The sequence below is a fragment of the Dasypus novemcinctus genome, chromosome 22, assembly GCF_030445035.2.
Source record: "Dasypus novemcinctus isolate mDasNov1 chromosome 22, mDasNov1.1.hap2, whole genome shotgun sequence".
Classification (NCBI taxonomy): Eukaryota; Metazoa; Chordata; class Mammalia; order Cingulata; family Dasypodidae; genus Dasypus; species Dasypus novemcinctus.
The window spans coordinates 54,340,525-54,361,913 of NC_080694.1; the positions used below are offsets into that span (position 1 = coordinate 54,340,525).

Below are 21,389 nucleotides of genomic sequence, written 5' to 3' on the forward strand. Positions count from 1 at the left end.
CTGAATTAAAAAATTATTTCCTCTTCAACCTATGTTCTAAAGAAAATCAATGGAAAAGTGCATTTCTTCAATATCCTTAGTTGCTTTCTTCCTTGCCTTTCAATAGTTATGTTTAGGAGCATTTTCTTTTCCTCCTCTAAGTTTTGAAATAAGGTAGCAAATAAAAAGTTTTCATATAAAATTAACCAAATAAAAACATTTGCTCCAGAGAAATCTTAGGAGACTCAAAAATATCTATTCTTTAGGGAAGTGGATGTGCTCAAGCAGTTGAACGCCTGCTTCCCACATGGGAAGTCCTGGGTTCAGTTCCTGGTGCCTCCCAAAAAAACAAACAAATAAACAACTAACAGAAAAGCCAACTCAGGGTGGACGACATGGCTGCATGTTTGACTGCCAGCTTCCTGATATGAGGTCCCGGGTTCAATGCCCTGCCCCAGTACCTCAAAAAAAAAACCCTATGTTTTAAAACTATGGTTTGAATCATCAACTTTTAATGAAAGGTGTCATGTTCACTAAGGATCATGTGCCAGATGCTTATAAAATTCTTCTTACCTCTTGATTCAGATTGAAATGATGGAAAACCAGGGTAAGTTAGGAGCATACTAAATCCTGGACTATAGAGTCTTGGAGATGACTTCTCTATCTACATCGTCATGTTTTTACCAGAAGCTTAAAAACAACCAAAGAAAACACTTGGTTTACCTTCCTACTTTCAGAAAACTTATGCAGCTATTTGACACTGAAACAGTGTTTAGGGTCCCAGGAAATTATAAAAATGCATATCGATGATTGTTATTGGGGTTGTAAGTGGATCACTGAAAAGCCAAGGCCTTCTGTACCTGTTGGCAATAGGTTGCTTTTCCTGCCATGATGTTAAAGTAAGTAAAATCAGATTATTAGTTAACCGTAACTTATTGACATAGTTAAATTCCTCAGAACTCTTTTTAATGTTGTTACTACCATAAAATTGACAGTTTGATATTTTAGGATGACTTTTGCTTGTTAGATGTTTGTCTTTGGAATATTTTGAGAAATATGTTTCCTGTATAAGTCCGATCTCATCTCTGAAATATTTCCAAGTTCCTGGGTTTAGAGTTTTTCCTGATAGCTTGCCACTAAAATCAGAGGCTGTGATGTGTGTTTGAGAAATTCTAAAACCTTTTCAGCCCTTAGTGCCCAAATTCTTTCTCTGACTGATTTCTCTAATTATTATTTCCACTTCCTCTGGAGTGATGACTTCTACCCCTGCGTCTGCAGACTGCTCACATTTGTTCTACCACCACCAGAGGATACTTTGTCTAGGTTATGGCATCCACACTGCAAATTCAGTGTCTTCAAAACAGAATCACTTGTCAAACTAGCTCCTCCTTCCTTCTTCCCAATGGCTTGTTGGTGATATCCTTAGTCTTCTGGTTACCCAAGTATAACTCTTGACCTCTTAAAAATGTTTTCCATTTCCTTTATCCTCAACCACACTGTCACTGAACTCTTCTAATTCTTCATTGGTGCTCCTCCTCCCACCTCTCTGTCTCTCAGATTTTTTATGTCCCCTTCCTGATCCAGGAGCGCGTGGCTTCATGAGTTCCTCATCTATACAACAGCCTCCTAACTCTTCTCTAGGACACAGCTTCTCTGTCCTGTCCCCTGGGTAGCTACCAGGTCGGCCTTCCTAAAGTTTCACTCCTGGTCTAAAACTTAAAGTGGTCCTCAGGAAAGCCCAGACGACTCCATCTGGCTCACTTTCATTTGGGCCTTCCATAATTTGACTTAGCATCTGTTCTGCAGTAAGAATTTCTTCCTTATTGTTAGTGTCATAACTCCCTTACACCATAACTCACCTAAACGTCTTCTGCGCAAATCCTTTGGGATCTCCTTCAACCATGTTTTCACCATAGTATCTTTCATCTGTTCCTCAAGCTTTGACTCCAATCTCCTTCTCCTTGAGGACTCCTTCATGCACTGCCTTCTACTAAAAGTCTCTAGAACGTGTACTTTCTTTGTCTCTCATTTCTTTCTTTGGGTGGCTACTTAACTGTAATTTTTCCTTTTAAAAAAAAATATTTCTGGTCAATCAGATTGTAAACTCCCTAAGGACAGGTACTATTACTGACATTTTGTCTCCTTTCACCATGATTTATGTTGTAGGCATTAAATAAAAGAATATGGAGGAAAGCCATGATCAAAACTTGGGGACATCCACATCTGCACTGCCCCTCCTGGGGTCAATTTGTGAGGCAGCTTTCATATAAGCAATATGTGAATGCATGGGTTGTGATGAAGGGTTGGCATATTTTGGGCTTTTGCTGATACTGTCCTCTGTTCTGGAATAATATTACTCTGCTGAGCTCCTCACGACCTCCAAAGTTTAATTGGAGTCATTGAGAAGTGTTACAGGTCTCGTAAATAGGATCCTATTTGCTCATATTTATATATACATATTTTTCTAGGTCTGGTGTTTGTTCCTCATAGCTATGTTAGCCTTATGTAAAAGCTTACTGAGACAGAAATGCCATTTCATTGTTACCCCCGGACTCCCCCAGTTCTCTGTTATTGGACCCAAAACAAAATTTATCTTAATACACACAATTGCTTGAGCACAGGAATTATATCATAGTCCTTTGCATCTTTCCTTCCTTCCTGCTCACTGTCGTCACTCCCAGACTATCTAATCTGGAATTTCAGATGCTGTCCCCTCTAAGTCATTTCCTTGTTTCAGCTGGTCGCAGCCATGATAACATGCACGTTGGGATGGGAAGCTCCTTGCATCTGAATACAACGCTAAACACCTAAGCATTTTGGTGAAGAAGAATATAGGATCTATAGCTTGGTGGCACAAATGAGTCTTTATCTCACCTGATAGGTAGTGTACCTAATTGACCCCATATAAACATGTCTTTTTACAGTTTTCCCCTCATCTCTTTTCAGTCCATAATAGTGTACATGTTTTCTCCTTGCTTTACCAAATCTGCTTTTCCTGCTCAAAGAGTGTCTCTCTTGATCACATCTACAGGTATAAAATGTAGGCCTTCGTTTCCTTCATTCGGTCATGCCTGGCTTCCTCTGAACATCCTTCTACACTGCCCCAGTGTATAGATGGCTGTTCTCTATGTCCTCAAAACTGACAGACAGAATGGGAAATGGCTAGCAGCAAGAGCACTTGACACTCTGTTTCTTTTTCTTCGGTAATTTCGGTAATGCATTTTATTTTAAGTGCGAGCTGGTCATTATCAGGATGGTAGCATGCGTATAATTAAAAATTTCTGTGGTGCTAAATTTTGTTTTTCAGCATATTAATTTTTTGTAAACCCTTTCAGGATCCCTTGCATAGTGATGGCTCAAGAGAAGAAGGTGAAAGAGCACATCGCAGAGAATTTTTCAAACATTCAAACATTTTTGACCCTCTTTTGTACTTCAGGTCCCAACTTTCTATTGATTGCCAGCTATTCCTTCAGACCTACCCACCCACACCTTAAACTCGAGATATACTGACACAAACTCATTCGGACTGTTCTGCTGTAAGTTTCTGCATTGGGTTTTCTACTTCGAAGACTGATGCTATTGCTTACCTGTCCCCAACCCCACCAATCACTCATTTTCTATACCACGTAATTTGCAGTGTCCCCCCGCCCCCATCCCAGTATTTCTCAAATCCAGCTCACTTGTCCCATTCTGATATCAGGCCCCTGTCATCTCCATCCTTGGGTTGTTCAGCCATCTCTCATGGGTTATCCAGTCTATTACCGCACTGCTCCTCCTCTTCTGAAATGGATCTCGTTGTGTTGTTTACCTTATTGACTAACGAACACAGTTTAATCTTTTCAGCATTTCCTGTCCCATCTCTCTCATTTCTAGCATCTTCCCACAGCTGGATCCCCTGATGTCTTTGATTTGACCATCCAGTCTTGGTCCAGTCCTGATTGAGACAGGGTGTGTGTAAATGTTCCCCCTCTCCCCTCTTCCCTTGCCCAGTGGGAAGTTAAAGTTAAGTGACTATCCAAGACCAGAAATTTGGTGGCCCAGTGATGACTCTGGGTTTCTGTGTCTCTCCTCTTGTCCCCCACTCCAATTCACAATACCCTTCCCATGTGTCAACACTTGGTGGCCGGGATCTGCTGCTCTTCCACCCATCTTGCATTGACCTAGTCTTAGCTTTTACTTGGGTAAAATTTTGACCAGTAACTCAGTTTCAAAATCTGGTCTTCCTCTCAAGCTTCAGCTTTGATCTCAACTATGTCTTGAGAGTTGGAGCCCTTCCATCTGAATTATTCTTATCGAGCCTGGTGCTTGCACCATCCAAGGGCTCCTGAAGGATGGCTCTTGGCTCACTGTGTTTCTTCATTTTCTGCAGCTACTATGACAAATAACCAAAAACGTGGTGGTTTAAAACAATAGAAATTTATTATCTCACTGTTCTGGGGGCCAGAAGTCTAAACTCCAGGTGAGAGCCATCTGCACTCCTTTTGGAGACGCTAGGAGAGAACCTTTCTCATCTCCTCCAGCTTCTGGTGGCCACTCCTTCCTTACCCTGTGGCTGCCTCGCTGCAATCTCTGCTGCTGTGGCCTCACTGCCTGCCCTCCCTCTGCAGACCCTTGAGAGGGTATGTCAGATTATCCAGGATGCTCTCCCCATCAAGAGCCTTAACATAATCGTATCTGCAAAGCCTTTGCCATGTTGGCTGATGCTCACAGGTTCCATAGATTAGGACTTGATATTTGGGGGCCACTGTTCGTCCCACTCCCTCGTGTTGTAGCCGGCTAGTTTGGTCCTGCTGCTTCTTGTAGCAGCCCTGGTCCTGGCCATTCCCAAATGCTGGCAAAGCTTGCCATGCCCATTGACTCCTCTGCCTGCTCATCTGCTTCACGTCCACCGTGAAAGTTGGCCTCAGCAACCATATACGTTTCCCCAGAGTCCGACTCATGCCAGGGGGCCGTACCCCTGCTCCTGTCCATTTTGCCCGAGCCTCAAATATCGGGTTATAAATATAAAAACTGTCTCTGCACAACTCTGATCCTGTGCCGTCCCTGACAAGCATCTCGCAGTTCAGGTCCTCCCAGATTGTCTCCACTGGGTCTCACCTAGCTGGGGCAAGCCTGGACATACCCGAGGAGCCGGCTGCTGTTGACTTTTCAAGAATGCCATTTCCCTTCTTCTTAATATGGTGAGCTCTTCTCCTTGGGCAAGGTCCAGTTCAAGTGTCACATCCTATGAAATTTTCCTGAACCCCTCTTCTCTCTCCTTTTCCAGGCAGAATTAATAACTTCTTTGCTATGTTCTTAGCTCTCTGTATCAGATTCTAACCCTTACCATATTGCGAGCACTTTATTGTGTTTCAGTCTCTCCCTTGCTGGGCATTAGGCTCAGGAGAACCAACAATAGGATTCTGCTAATTTTAAAATATTCGAACACCATGCATGACGCACAATATGTGCTCAGTAAATGGTTGATTCATTGATTGGCAAATCCAAATGTTAAACTTTCCGTAATTCAGAATATCTTAGGAAGTTACACTATATTTAATACTCACCTCTCAATTTTCTTATTAACCTTATTTTCTTATTAAATTTTCAATTTTCTTATTAAAAAGTGATTGTTTACTTTAGATGGCTATGTAGAGTCAGTTTTAGTACAAAGTGGGGTGAAAAAAAAACCTACCCTCTAATTTATATAGTCTGTGCTTAATTTTTTTTTCATTTTTCAGTCCTTACATTTATTCCTCTAGGGAACCAATTTATTTTAAGACGAGACTGACTAAATCTGAAAAACTGTCAGTGTAAGGTTGTCACTTGGTTGTCTTCTTGTAGGTCCAGACTTTTATGTAAGAATTTGGAATTTTATCTGTAAGCACTGCTTCTATTGACTTACCTGTGGAAACAGATTGATTTTTCCTTTTCCCTTGCATTTTGTTTTGTCTGAGTAGATCTGAATTTTTGAGTGTTTTTGCCCACTTTTTCACTGGATGCTGAGATCAAATCACCAACAGCCCCCCGATCTTGGCCGTGATGCCCCGAGAAAGCACGGCTGTGCCGTGCTGTTTGCTTCTGTTTTCTGATTCCATTGCCTTGAGCCTCTTAGGGCTTTGTAGAGGGTGCTGAAATTTTATTACATTGACTCTCTCATACTTAGGAGAAACCCAGAGGACTTTGTGGATTTTCTTTTTTGGTACCTAATCTTCTAACAGCTCTCTGAGGTAGGTAGCAGGAAGTGTTATCTCCAGCTTGCAAATGGTCTAACAGCGGCAGAGCGCAACTTGACGTGGGACCCACAGCAAATCAAGGGCTGAAAGGAAAACGTCTCCTCAGTTTTTCAACCTCTATTCCAGTGAGCTCGATGCCAGACTACTTAATTTTCATTTTAGCACTTACATTCATTTTGGTTTGCATGTAATATTATTGTCAGCATGCATGAGGTGGCCAGTGCTCCAATTTTAGCTTTAATCATTCTGTCTTCTGCATCCTCCTATAATCCATTCTCTCCTGTTCCATCCACCCACGCCCCGCCTCGTATGGACACGTCTACATGCACACGCACATACCTAAACATGTACATACAAATTCAGTCACACACGTTCTTTCAAAAGAATTTATCTACACAGTTGGATCCTACAAAGGGATTATTTGGTCTGGTGACTCTCTGGAACTATGTGAATTTTCAGTATTATTGGCATGCTTGGTAATTTTTGACTAAACTTTTTCCTGGTCAGTTGAATATAATATGTAGAAATTAGCTATAGACATCAGAGCATTTATAAATATAACCCAAGATAATGGAAAAGGTAAGAAAGTAAGCTATACCATGAAACTGGACCTCAGATACAGATTAAGTAAATGAATGTTTTTATTTTGATAATTCTTTTTTTTTTTTTTTTTAATTTTTTTATTTTTTATTGACTTTGTAATAATATTACATTAAAAATATATATGTGAGGTCCCATTCAACCCCACCCCCCCACCCCCCCTCTCCCCCCCCCCCCCCAACAACACTCGTTCCCATCATCATGACACATCCATTGGATTTGGTAAGTACATCTTTGGGCACCTCTGCACCTCATATACATTGGTTCACATCATGGCCCATACTCTCCTCTATTCCATCATGTAGGCCCTGTGAGGATTTACAATGTCCGGTGATTACCTCTGAAGCACCATCCAGGGCAGCTCCATGTCCCGAAGACGCCTCCACCTCTCATCTCTTCCTGCCTTTCCCCATACCCTTTGTCCATTATGTCCACTTTTCCCAATCCAATGCCACCTCTTCTATGTGGACACTGGATTGGTTGTGTCCATTGCACCTTTATGTCAAGAGGAGGCTCAGATTCCACCTGGATGCTGGATGCAATCCTCCCATTTTCAGTTGTAATCACTCTAGGCTCCATGGTGTGGTGGTTGTCCTTCTTCACCTCCATCTTAGCTGAGTGTGGTAAGTCCAATAAATCAGATTGTAGGTGCTGGAGTCTGTTGAGGCTCAGGATCTGGCTATCACATTGTCAGTCCAGAGATTCAAATCCCCTAAATATATCTTAAACCCCAACATTAACTGCACCTCTAGCACATTAGCATGAAAGTCTTATGAAGGGAGATCCCATCTGAGTCCAGATTCATCACACATAAACACCATTTCCAAAGAGGGGCCATCTGCCCTGGTAGTTAACCCCATCGGCCATGACCATAACTCCCATGGGTCTCTTTAGCCCTCAAAGGAACCAATATCTGGGGGTTGTATCTGCTTTATCTGTCTCTCTGACTCTGCTCAGTTGTGCATGAGGGCAAACCTTCTGCCAGCCTCCAGACTCTTTTTTAGAAACTCGTAGCCATATAAACTCATTTCTCCTTTCCATTTCCCCCTTACTTTAGGCCAAACAGCATTTTAAAGTCATGGTATTTTATGTAGACATGGATATTCTGCTGATCCGCATTGAACCTTCCGTATAAGGTCATTTTCCAGTTGCAATTTTGATAATTCTTACATGCAAATGATAGTATCCCCCAAGGGAGCTGTGGTGGTTTGAAGCTGTGTATACTCCCAGAACAACATCTTTTTTTTTTTTAAGATTAAAAAAATTTTTATTCACGCTCCCCCCCACCCCCCATTGTCTGCTCCCTGTGTCCATTCACTGTGTGTTCTTCTGTGTCTGCTTGTAGTCTCATTAGGCAGCTCTGGGAACCGATGCTGGGACCTTCCAGAGTGGGAGAGAGGCGATCATTTTCTTGCACCACCTCAGCTCCCTGGTCTACTGCGTCTCTTATTATCTCTCCTCTGTGTCTCTTTTTGTTGCACTGTCTTGCTGTGCCAGCACCCCTATGTGGGGCAGCACTCTGTGTGGGCCAACTCACCGCATGGGCCAGCTTGCCTTCACCAGGAAGCTCTGGGCATCGAACCCTGGGCCTCCTCTATGGTAGACGGGAGTCCAGCCACTTGAGCCTCATCCACTTCCACCATGTCCTTTAAAGCAGTTGTGTCTGTGAGTATAAACCCCGTGTAAGTAGGACATTTTGATGACGCTCCTTCAGTTATGCTGTGACCCATCTCGTGATCCTATTACTGGAGTCCTTTATAAATGGGATGAACAGAAAGAGAGAGAGAAAGCCCTGGAAGCAAGAAGCTGAACGCAAGGAAACCCAGAGGAGGAGCGAGAGAGCAGCAGGCCATGTGCCTTGCCATGCGGCAGAGGCGGCAAGGATCACAGGTCGCCGATCTTCAGGAAGAAAGCGTCTCCTTGATGATGCCCTGATTTGGATGCTTTCCCGTCCTCAAAAGTGTCAGCTGATAAATTCCCATCTGTGAAGCTAACCCGTTTCATGGAGCGGCCTAGGAAACTACAACAGGAGCTCGTATTTTTCATGGAACTTTCTTATCGTTTGCCTCAGATTTTAAGATTTTTTCTTCAGTCGGAGGACAGTTCATACCTGTTTTAAGTTCACAACGTCCTGAAAACGTAGGTTCTTCATCAGTCTTTCAAGGGCTTTGTGTCACCGTGCAGAGGACTTTGAGAAGGCTTCTCTTCTTTGTGCCCTCTCTTTCACCAAGTGGAATTAATTACCCCGTTGCTCCTAGAGCACCAAGCAACCTCCTAGCAGGGAAGTTTCTTCCGGGTTTCTGGAATCTCCGAGGCACAGTTTCAATTTATTGCTGTGGAGTGGTGGCGAGCCAGGCTGCCGTACTGAAAGCAGCCTTGAGGCCTCCGTGGGACTTCCCTAAGACTGGAGAGGGGATTTGGAACACGTGGTGGGAGGATGCAGCTTGCCACCCCCATCTGTCAGCCGCTCCCCCCATCCCCTGAGAGCACCGCCACAGGCCTGGAGCTGCCGGAGCCCAGGCCACCCAGAGCTTCTGAGAGCAGCTGTGGCTGCGGGCCTCCCATTGGCCAGGGCAGGGAATGTTCTCGCTTAGCTAGCTGCACTGAGCATGGGTGGCCACAATCCCTTAGGACGATGTAATTTCTCACTGTCTGGAGGTGGGAGCTATTGTCCTGCTTTCCAGCTTGTTGTCTCAAGTAGTTCTGGAAGGCCCTGGCTTCTGCTGACTCACAAGAGATGCACCCAGCAAAACCAGCCCTCCAGCCCATGGCTCGCTCCCTGCCGCCCCCACCCCTCCTAAGGGCTTTTGGAATGGCTAGGAAGATAACAAACCTTCCCCCTGCTCGGGGGCAGAGAGCTTAACTGGTAAGTAGAAAGAAATGTTGGGCACAATTCTATCAAGTCTGAGAAACTTGCTCGTTGTTTCTTCTTTCCTTGCCCCTTTCCAACTCTGCTGCTCTCTTTGAACTTCCTGGGCCAAGCCACACGGATAAACGTGGCTTGCGTCTGATTACAGAAGCATACTGCACATTCAGGGGCTTTTTCCCATTAACACTTTGGAGGATGCCAGTTTTGTTTCCCCAATAGAAAGCTGCCGTTTCTAATGAACCTCTTCTGGAGAAGACTGCGTGGCCTACCTCTCACTTGTGCTAAGCTGTAATTAAAATGTAGAACGAGCCTGATTCCTAGCCTGTGCGCCTGGGCTCTTTGTCGAGTCCTTCTTAGTAACAGGCTGTGAGAGCAGACTGGCAGCCGATGAATTCTGAAAGCAAAAAATCAAGCTTATTCACAAGGGAAGCTTATCGTTTTAGGAAAACATGGATGAGAGTTCTGTACTTGGGCAAGATTTGGCAGGCGGTCAATGAACCCTGTAGCCACGGTGACCAAGCCTGAAAATGTAGAAGGTCAGCTTTCATTCTTAATTAATTTTAAGCCATGTTAAAAATTCTCAGGGTTTTGGAGCAAGAATTTGAATATTGGACTGTAGTGATGGTTTGTTCTCGCCATGAAACCACGTTCTCATGTTGTTTTAGTACAAAATATGACTTTTTTTAAAATTAAGGAAAAGGTGAAAGAGTATATAGACAGCTTCTACCTGGAGCATCTGTAAATGTCTTTATTTAGCAACATGTAGCTCGTGGGCTTGGAATGTTCCGGCAATATTAGACCCCTGGGGTTGTGCGGGTCCCTGCTTGCCTTACTAGGTAAGTCACTTAACTGATAACATTTCCACCTTCCTCAGTGATATTTCAGGCTAACATCCAGATACAAAAATAGTCTCTGTCCTTCATTTTATTTTCATCCGTTCGTGAAAATACTGCCAAAGGGCCTGAAAACAAAATTTTCTCATGCTTTACAACCCAGCTCCCCTGGGTCTCCGGGCCTAATTTGTTCTTAATACTTTTCACAAAAGGCGGCTATCTTTTGGTTCCCAGCAATGCCTGGACTGTCCTAGAGCAAGCTGCAACCTGATACACAAACTGCCAGTCTCCAGGCAGGGGAAGGGTCTGGAAAGTGGATTCCTTCCACCTGTGGCTGGAACGATACCCTCTTCATCCTGCTCTCTGTGTGTTTGGCATCTATGTGTATAACGCCTAGGGCAGTCATCAGAAAACGTTCCGTTTCTCTAAGGCTTGTCTGTCCAGCTTTTGTGCCTTGAATGCAGATGATAATAAATAGAGGCCGTCTCTGTCTGCCAATGCCGGCCTTCCGTGCTGGAGTTGGAGCTCTTGTTCCAGGCCGCGGAGGCTAAAGACAGAGGGTTGTTTTCCAGCCTGCCCCGGAGCCCCCAGCCTTGCAGATTGACGCAGCTGCCTTTCTCTGTGTGCAGAATCTTGCCTCCAGCCTCCCACGGTTGGGGCTGGAGAGTAGGAAGAAGTAGAAGGGAGCTGCATTATTCAGGCTCTCCCAAATGCCAAGCACTGTGCTGGGTGCTTTGCATCCGTTTCACTTAATCCACGCAACCATCATGAAAAGTAAGTGTTCGGGGCCCTAGTTTATAAAGGAAGCAATTCAGAGTTTCAGGCATAGACCAGAGCCAGATTGCCAGGGGGGCTGGAACCGTTGCTCTGCTGCTTTGAAGTGGTGTGACCTCTCGGTGTCTTAGTTTTCCCTTTTGTGAAATGGGCATAGGAACAGAATCTCTCATGTCTGTTTTGGGATTAAATAAAGTAAGACTTGTAAATTGCGTAGGAAAGTGTCTACCGTTCAGTGTTTTTTTTTTTTTAAAGATTTATTTATTTCTCTCCCCTGCCCCCCCCCGTTGTCTGCTCTCTGTGTCCAATCACTGTATGTTCTTCTGTGTCCACTTGCGTTCTTGTCAGGCAGCACCGGGAATCTGTGTCTCTTTTTGTTGCGTCAGCTTTCCATGTGTGCGGCGCCACTCCTGGGCGGGCTGTGCTGTCTTCGTGTGGGATGGCTCTCTTTGCGGGGCGGGGCACACTCCTTGCGCGTGGGACACCGTTGCATGGCACGGCACTCCTTGCGCGCGGCAGCACTGCGCACGGGCCAGCTCACCACATGGGCCAGGAGACCCTGGGTTTGAACCCTGGGCCTCCCATATGGTAGGCAGATGTTCTATCAGTTGAGCCACATCTGCTTCCCCTGTTCAGCCTTAAGAGTTTGTTTAATGAAAGGTAGAAGAGACAGATTCATTAACTTACCCTGTTGACATGGCCAGTGGCTGAGTCAGGATTTGAACTTGGGTCGGTTGGCTTGACCGATGTGATTCTTTCGCCTCCGCTGTGCTTCCTCTCTTTGTCTGAATCCTATGCCACATCTCTCTGTTCCTCCCCACTTTACCGATAAGGGTGGGCTTGGTGGTTCCTGTATCACTCTGGTTTTCCCTCGGCCCTGCCATTGTAGAGACATCTTAGGGACCCTTGACCCAGAGCTTAAAAAATCTGCACAGGTGAGTGATGGTGACTCCTTTTCCCAAAGCACCGTGGCATTCAATTGACCATTTCAGTTGCATTGCCAGTTGTTGAGGATGGAATAAATGACCCTTTGTTGTTTCTTAACAATTCTTTTATGTGTCGGGCCTTTTCCTTTCCCCAAAATAGAATCCCGTTGTGCGCAGAGCCTCTGTCTTACATTTCTCATTGTGCTTTGCCCAAGCAGTTGACTCACTGCTGGGCCCACATGTAGCCGGTCATGAGGCTTTGAATTGAGAACGAAGGGCACCACATTTTAATGGCCTTTTCCTGTCTCTAAACATAAAATGCCGTGGGTCAGCTTTTTTCCTGTTTATGGTGGCAGGGTCAAGAGTTTAGAGTCTGGCTTTTGGGCTCTTTGAAATATTCTTTCCTTCATCTGGCAATTTCGGCTGGGATTTTCAGTTCTAAGCTTGTGTCCCTCTTTATTTTAGGTTTTCAAATGTTTAGGGATTGGCGGAATGTGTGTGCCTCGTGCCAACTTTTATCCTTTACACTCAAAATGTTGCTGAAGATGTAGAACATATTTACAAAGTCCTTAGGTGTGGCGATGAGAAGCATACCGTGTCGTCTCCGGGAAGGAAAATCCAGAAAGGATTTGGTTTACTTTTGCCTTAGTCCCGCCTAACTCACCCTCATGGGTCCAGTTTATTTTGGAGGGGAGTTTCTCAGTCATGTTAAAATTTATGTAAACTCGAATGGGCTTTTGAATAAGGGCACAGGATCTTTAAGGCAAGACAACACTATTAATAGAATGTGGATGTGTGTGATTGATTTTTGTTTTGAAAATGGAAATGTTTTCTTTGGGGTTTTGGCATGCTCTTTGAAATGTTGAAAGATGAGAAAACATCATTTGGGAAACTCAGCACTTATACCATATTAGGAAATTTACAGTGCTTCAGATTTCACATTTAATGCTTTAATTGCGTGGTTTGGTAATAGAAAATTTTCAGGCTTCTCTCTGTCATTTAGAGTTACCACCACCCCCCACCCCCACTCCCATTACAGTAGGGAGCTGTTGCCAGCTTCTATTTCCTGCCCCAAACACAGCCTGAACTGAGGATTTGCTCTGGAAAGCAGTTCATCCCATGTCATTTTTTAAAAAATGAATAGCACATTGGCTTCTAACATACTGCGTTTTTGTTTTTTTCTTTTTTGTGTGTGATACCACACATGCAGTTGTTGTTTCCTGGGGTACTTGTAAACATCCAAAAAATACAGCTGAAATTAAATTGTAATTTTGAAACTTTTAAATCATTCTTTGGATAGAGGATGCCATTTTGAATATTATAAAAAGAAGTCACAGAAAATGCTACTATCTTGGTCTGAAGGTAGTATTTAAGAGACCTATATGTTATGGGTGAGGGGAGAGCCTGGGAGGAAGAGACAGAGAGAGAGAGAGAGAGATTCCCAGAAGAGTTTAAGCCTTCTGAAAAAAATCAAGACCCAAAATAGAATTGAAGTGCATTTTTGTTATAAAAACCTTCATATGGAGAAACAATGAGAGAACTTCTAAAAGTCATTTCTCATGGACAGTAAAATGTACAGAGAACCGTCCTATACAATCTATAATTTCATTAGTGTCACACAGCCACAGGATTTAGAGGGGAAATGCATTCTTATCGGGAACATTGAATTAAGAGTCTATCACTAAGCAGGTGGAAATATGGATAATTTTCATTTTCGATGAACTGCTGTATCTAAATGTTACTTGCTGTTAAAAGGTTATTTTCTTTTTCCATGTTCTAATATAATTTTTAATTATATAATCATGTTCATTGGAAAAAATTTGGAAAATGCAGAAAGGCCTCCAAAAGAAAAAGGAAAAGAGCCTATAATAATGCAACCTAAAAAGAATCACAGTTATTATTTGGGTGTGTTTCCTTGTGTGCTTATGGTTATGTGTATTTTTATGTAAGTGGGATCACATGGCATACACATGTTTGGACTCCCTTTCTTCCTGTGACAATAAAATTCTCCAAACATGATACTTAATGGTTGTGTTGTAATTCTTGACGTGGTCTGCACCACACTTTATTTTTACCATTCCCTGATGGGTTTTCTGTTATTTGTAGTAATTATGTTGTTATTGTTGTTGCTAGTTTGTTGTGTTAGGCAAGTAATGCTGTCAAGAGCATCTTTGGGCATGAATAGTTTTGAATTCCTGATTCTTTTATCAAGTTAGTGTTCTATGAGAATTGCTATGTCCTTTTAAAGTGCAACCTGCCACATTCCTTCCCCGGAGAGTTGTAAACTCCCAGCACTGGCGTTCCAAAGTGCCGGTCTTACTGCCCTTTAACCAGTACCGACCCTGTTGGTTTGTTTGTTTTTTAAATACATTTCCCTAATCGGACAGGCAAAATAATGCCCAGTTTGTTACTTTTGTTTTCATTATTTGTATCTGCTGTTTTACTGGCTATTTGTTTATTTTTGTACTGGTGTTTTGATAACTATGTGCCTACTAGTGATATTAACCCTGTTGGTTGACTTTTTTTAAACCTACAGACATTTAATATTTTATTTTCGTCTGGAGGTAAATCCTTTGTAACATCATTTTTCTTTCTTCTCCTTTAGTTTTTGTCATCTCTTTCCTCTTTCCTTATGGAGCTGACCTTCAAAGTTTTCTTTCCCTCTGTGTTTAGTGTATCTTTCCAGTTTTCCATGGTATCCCCAACCTACTTTTCCAAATCCATGTCCTGGCCAAAGCTTTTGTGTTAGTCAAACTTTCTCTCCTGTTTCCATCTACCTCACCAATCCCACTGCCCTCTCTGTGCTTATATTTCCTTCACTGGACATGCTATCCCAGCCCCTTTTCCCTCTTTTCTTTCAGGACAGAGTCATTATATCACCGTTCTCGTAAAACCTTCCCCGCCTCCTTCAGCGTGGAGTGAACGCTCCTTTGCCCTTTCCATATAATCACGAATGTCTTCCCATGTGCGCTCTGACTCCTAGAGCGACTGACAGATCCGGCTGACACAGGTACTCTTCTTCACCGCTCCTCTGCCTTCCGTCTTTGCACACCCAGTACACACCTCGCATAATGCCCCACGCTCGGTAGCTGGTCCGCAGGGAAAAGTTGACAGTTGATCGCTCTGGTGGCACTTTTCTCATCCTGTCTCTTTTTTGCCATTCCAGCAATCATATTGCTGATTTTCCAAGTCGGGATAAAGAACCATTTGGTACACTTGTTCTGGAAACCATGTCTCCCACTTGCTCCCCGCGCTCTGCCACGTCATCCCACACTGGCTTCGTAATTTGTCCTGTTTGACTGTCACGGACTCTTGAAGTTAATGTAAATTGGGAAGCTAGTACGTTTTCTCATATAGTCTCTGTATGTTTTTGTTCTCCTGGCAGCTCCATAGATGTCATTTTCTGACTCTTATTATACTTCTCCCCCTCAACTTCTTTACCATCTCCTCGTGTTTTGTATGCTAGACCTGCCCTTGGTTGAGCCCTGCAGCCTTGGCCCCTCCAATTGTACCTCCCCACGTTTTGAAAAGAGGCCCTGGCACCCATATGTGAGCATGTAGGGAATAAAGCACTGAGCGGTGAAGTCCGAGCCCGGCTGAGCTAAGCGTTCAGGAGGAAAGAGGTGAGTGTGGGCAGGTTTCCTCAAGATTTATCCAGGATGTTGAAGGATGGGTAGGGATTGAAGGGGCGTGGGGGGAAGGAGGGCATTTAAGCAATTGGAATGAGAATAAACACAGGCCCAGGAGCTAGTTGCAGCAGTAGTTTTGGGTGGAAATAAACATGGCATATAAGTGAGAAATTGAGAATTATAAGGATGTTTAGGTCAAAAATGGCACGAGGAGACCATAATGATCTCTCAGAGAGGGCCGTACATGGAAAAGGCCATCCATACAATCCACTCTACATGAGGCCTGCCCTGAATTTTTATAGCTCCCCCTGCCTGACTCCGTTACATGGTTTTCTTCAGATTCCTGCCTGCTTCCCTCCTTGGGGGAATTTTGCCAGCTCCTTTCTTCTCTCTCTTATTCAGCCCTTGCTGGGAAAAGCTATTGTATATATTAAAATTTTCCCAAGGACTTTCCCAAATGCTTTCTAATTTTAGCCTTCTAATAATCTCGGTCAGGTGGTGTTACACTGATTTCTTTTATTAAAAATTTTTTTTAATTATTAAAAAAAATTTTTTTTTTTTTAACACCCATTTAAAAGTAGGACTCTGAGTTTCCCTGACTTTGCTGGAGCCACACGGCTGGAAAGAAAGTGGCAAAGGGGACTGAGGCTCAGAGCCAGGTGTGGGCGGGGCGCTCTGGGACCCGTCCAGTCGCATGGCCATTGAGCCGCTCCTCTGTCGAGTCAGGTATTCATTCACTCAGTCGTTCCTTCTCGAAGAAAGAATGATTGGCTCCCACCAACAGCTAGGCCCCATGGTAGGACAACGGTGAACAAGCCACACGTCTCGCTGTCACCCCTTGGAACTGCAGGGGGAGCTTGGCTGCTAAGCAGGCAGGCAGAGCCTCCTGTGGCCCTGCTATGGGGGCAGCTGGGGACACACCTAGGGGAACTTTGAGCTCACCTTCATAACAGGGTAGGCTCCCTGGAGGATGTGATGTCAGAGCTAAGATAGGGGACATGGGTTAAGGGTCCTTTGTGAAGAAATCCGTAACACAAAGGGCCTACAGATCGGAGAGAGTTATGGTAAATATTGATCTCACAATAGCCTGAAGTACACCACCCAGTGATGGGTACACAGAATGTGGTATGTGAATACAATGGAATATTATTTGGTCATGAAAAGGAGTGAAGTTCTGAAACATGCTACAGTGTGGGTGAACCTTGAAAGCATTGTGTTGAAAGAAATAAACCAGATACGAAAGGACAGCTACTGTATTATTCCACTTATATGAAATATATAGAATAAGCAAATTTATAGAGGCAGAAAGTGGATTACAGACTGGGGCTGGGTGGGAGTTACTGGTCAATGTGTATAGTTTCTGTGCGGGGTGATGAAAAGGTTCTGATAATGGATGGTGGTGATGAGAGCACAACATCGTGATTGTAATAAAAGCCACTGGATTGTACCCTTAACATGGTTAAAATGGCAAAATGTGTGTTACGTATTTTTAATTTATATTAAATATCTAATTTCTTTTTTTTTTTTTTTTTTTTAATAGAATATTTTTTTTTTTATTTTATTTTAATTTTTTTATTTTTTTTGACTTTGTAATAATATTACATTAAAAATATATATGTGAGGTCCCATTCAACCCCACCCCCCCACCCCCCCTCTCCCCCCCCCAACAACACTCGTTCCCATCATCATGACACATCCATTGGATTTGGTAAGTACATCTTTGGGCACCTCTGCACCTCATATACATTGGTTCACATCATGGCCCATACTCTCCTCTATTCCATCATGTAGGCCCTGTGAGGATTTACAATGTCCGGTGATTACCTCTGAAGCACCATCCAGGGCAGCTCCATGTCCCGAAGACGCCTCCACCTCTCATCTCTTCCTGCCTTTCCCCATACCCTTTGTCCATTATGTCCACTTTTCCCAATCCAATGCCACCTCTTCTATGTGGACACTGGATTGGTTGTGTCCATTGCACCTTTATGTCAAGAGGAGGCTCAGATTCCACCTGGATGCTGGATGCAATCCTCCCATTTTCAGTTGTAATCACTCTAGGCTCCATGGTGTGGTGGTTGTCCTTCTTCACCTCCATCTTAGCTGAGTGTGGTAAGTCCAATAAATCAGATTGTAGGTGCTGGAGTCTGTTGAGGCTCAGGATCTGGCTATCACATCTAATTTCTTTTTTAAAGTAGCTTACTTTGTCTGTGGTGTGCAGTACGAATTTGGGGGATGGCAGACTACGCAACTAAAGTGCTCAGAGGCGGGATCATCCATGGGCTGGGAAACATGGTTAGGGATTTCAACTTGCCAGAGCAAAGGGGAAGCCATTTGAAAGGTTTGGCGTCCGAGAAAGGCCTGATCAAATTTGCAGTGTGGCAAGGTTCCTCTGGCTGCAGTGGGACGGATGGGCGCTTAGTACAGCGGTGGTGGCAGTTGCCTGGAGCAGCCTCTTCTCTCTCCTTGGGGCTCTGGAGTCATGGTTGCAAGGAACCCAATGACCTCCTTTACAGCAAAGCTAAAAAAGGTAGAGAGTGGGGAAGGGACGTTTGCTGTCTTCCATGTTTTGGATCCAAATGCACAAGCCTTGTGCTGGTTCTTTTTAACACACACCTGACATGCAGGCTATCTTTGTCCAGCAAGGTAACCGATACAAGCTTTGGTTTTCATTAACATTGTATGATTTTTCCCCTAGTCTCCGTGACATGAATCCTAAAACAAGCCATGTCAATTTTTTTTCTCCCTAAAAGTTTAGAGTAATTTCAAAGTACCTATTCACAGCAAATATAATAAAACAACCTTTAAAATTGTAGCTCAGGGTCTTTTCTCATAGGGAAGGACATAAAAACACATTACGAGGTAGGGAAGTGGCTGTGGCTCAATCAGTTGGGCTCCCGCCTACCATGTGAGAGGCCCTGGGTTTGTGTCCTGGGGCCTCCTTGTGAAGGCAGGCTCGCCCGCACGCGGTGGAGAGCCACCAGCCCACAAGCGTCTTGGAGAGCTGGCTCAGTGAGGTGATGCAACAAAAAAAGGGAGACAAGTAAAAACACAGAAGAGTGCTCAGGGAATGGACACAGAGAGCAGACAGCAAGCAAGACGCCAAAGGGGCGGGAAATAAAAATAAATACAGACAGACACAGAAGAGCACACAGCTAATGGACACAGAGAGCAGAGAGCATGCAAAAAAGCCATGGGGGGATTAAAAAAACAGTAAAAACAAAACACATTGCAAGGTACAGCAAAGAAGCTAGGTGAAAATGGGATGAGATTGTTCAACTTAGCCCAACCTTCTTTTAAAAAAAAAATTTTTTTAAGGAGGAACTGGGGATTGAACCCAGTACCTCGGACGTGGGAGACAGGCACTCAACCACTTGAGCTACATCCGCTCCCCAGTGTGAGTTGGTTTTTTCACTTGTTTTTAGGAGGTACTAGGGATCGAACCCAGGACCTCATACATGGGAAGCAGGTGCTCAACCACTCGAGCTACATCTGCTCCCCTAGCCCAACCCTTTGACAAACATTTCTTCTTAGAGGAAACGCTTTGCTCTTGTGGTTCTTTCTACATTTTCCCCATAAGACATTCCATTTAAAGACTACTTTAATAATTTATATTTTCCCCTTACTCCTCAAAAGAGAGGTGACAGATTATCCAAAGAAGCTAGTGGGAAAGAACCCCAAGCAGAATGTAGGAGACAGAGACAGGTCCTCCCAGTCTCCGGAGAACTCGTACTCTGAACTTGACCCTCGCCCCTCCCAAACAACTCCAGGTGGCCTCATTGTTTCTATTACTTTGGTAGAAAGAGCCTGTGACTGCCCTGCATGCCTTGTAGTCTCGTTGCCATGGAGACTCTCATTCCACTCACCTGATTCACACATCAGGCTTGGCTAAGTCCAGACACAGGTCACAGGCTGGCATTTGCCACTCGCTTCCCCTTCTTGCATGGTCCAGGCACTTAAAATGATACAGAGAGACGAGAAGGAGGGCAGTGCTGTAAGCATGCTTTGTTCTCAGGGACAGAAGTTTGTGAGTTTCAAAAGATAACTGTAAAGGGGAGGGCAGAGTGAATGGGAAACTGTGCGCTTTTAAGCTTCTCATGTAAGGAAAGCTTTTGAGCCTAGGATGCGTCTGAAAGTGATTTCCGGGTGAAACAGGAAATGAGTATAACAGATCTGGGACCCTGTGCCTCCTTAGTGGATTTTCAATCCTGTTTCCCAAAATTGCCCAATAATCTGAGCTCTGAGGTATTCACATTGTGCTTGCATGGCAAACCCTCAACTACAGTTGCATATTAAGGATCAAGTTTCCTGGTAATGTTTCTGCAACTGTGGCTTTGCTTTTCTATAAAATTATAATATTTTAAAAGCACACATAATTTTGAGGGGATTACCTTTTAATAAGGCTCAAAACATTTGCTGCAGGATATTTCCGTTTTCCCTCTGGTTTTTTCCTCCCATGTAACTCCTTTAATATATAACTTAGAGAAAAAGGAATGCAGATTATTAACCTTCTACCCCCATCTGGAATTTGCTTTCCATTGGTTGAGTCATTTTCTTTTGATTCTTGCTCATGAGGCCAAGGTTTCCAGGCAGGGGGAAACTTACAAAGGGACATAAGGTTCTGCCCTCCTCCAGCATTAGATTTCAAGCATCAGGTTTATTGCAATCAGGCCACTTGTGTCTTGACAATGGAGTTAGCTAGAGACCTCCTGTTGATTCCTCTGTTTTCTTACCCCTGTTGATCCTTCTGTTTTCTCTAATTTCTTAATATCCCTCTTATTCTGATGGCCTCACTTTGCAGATTGGGCCTTCACAGCCAGCAGTTTGGAGTCAACCAGACCAATGATAAAAGTCTCCTTTTCCCTTGTGCCTTTGCACAAATTGTTTTATTAACCCCAGTTTCCCCATCTGTGAAATGGCGTCAGTAATATCAGGTTGAGGTTAAAAAAAAAAAAAGGTCATTTTTAAAGTGCTTTGCACAGTGCCTGCCACACAGCAGTTATTGCTGTTCCTGTAATTATTATCCTGTAGATCAGTTTAGCAATGACATTCATGGCATCTGAGAGAATGTGCTTGTCACCATTATTGCAAATTTTGGTTGCTGCTGTTATGACAGGTGAGGACAGGCAGGGACAACGAACGTGAATGGTGGACTCAAAGTAAAACAGAATTCCCACAGCGCCAGAGCCGGTGCACACACGTGCTTCCTCCTTTCCTCTCATCGGTGGGCACATACTCAGTCTATATTTTGAGTCTCACTGGCGGTTCAAGCAGCAGAATGGGGAGGTTGTACCCTTCCTGGAAGACAAAATGTGGTCCTGGAGAGTGAAGGTGCTCCGTTGGCAGGTCAAGGCGGGCGTGAAGGTATGTGTGTGAATTCCTCTGGATGATCCAAAGCCCGTTCTAATCCTCCCGCCCCTTCAGCTTCTCACCTCCTTCCCTTCCCTCTTCCTTTCCTTGTGGTTTCTTGTATTTTGATAAAAGCTGGTGACACCCTAAACTGGAGCAGTAAAAATTTCCATGGGGCAACTTTCAGTAGCAGTAAAACTGAGCATGCGAATGAACTT

General features: G+C 43.9%; 1 long non-coding RNA gene across 11 annotated transcripts in view; it reads left to right on the forward strand.

Annotated features, from left to right (window-relative positions):
- LOC101429050 (uncharacterized) overlaps positions 1-21,389 on the forward strand; it is a 399,778-nt gene that overhangs the window by 331,101 nt on the left and 47,288 nt on the right. Inside the window, exon 6 of one of the 11 annotated variants that reach the window (XR_011647053.1) lies at positions 15,058-15,206. The exons of the other annotated variants lie outside the window; for them this stretch is intronic. This is a non-coding gene — a long non-coding RNA (uncharacterized lncRNA). The remainder of the gene's footprint in view (positions 1-15,057; positions 15,207-21,389) is intronic. 11 annotated transcript variants of the gene reach the window in all.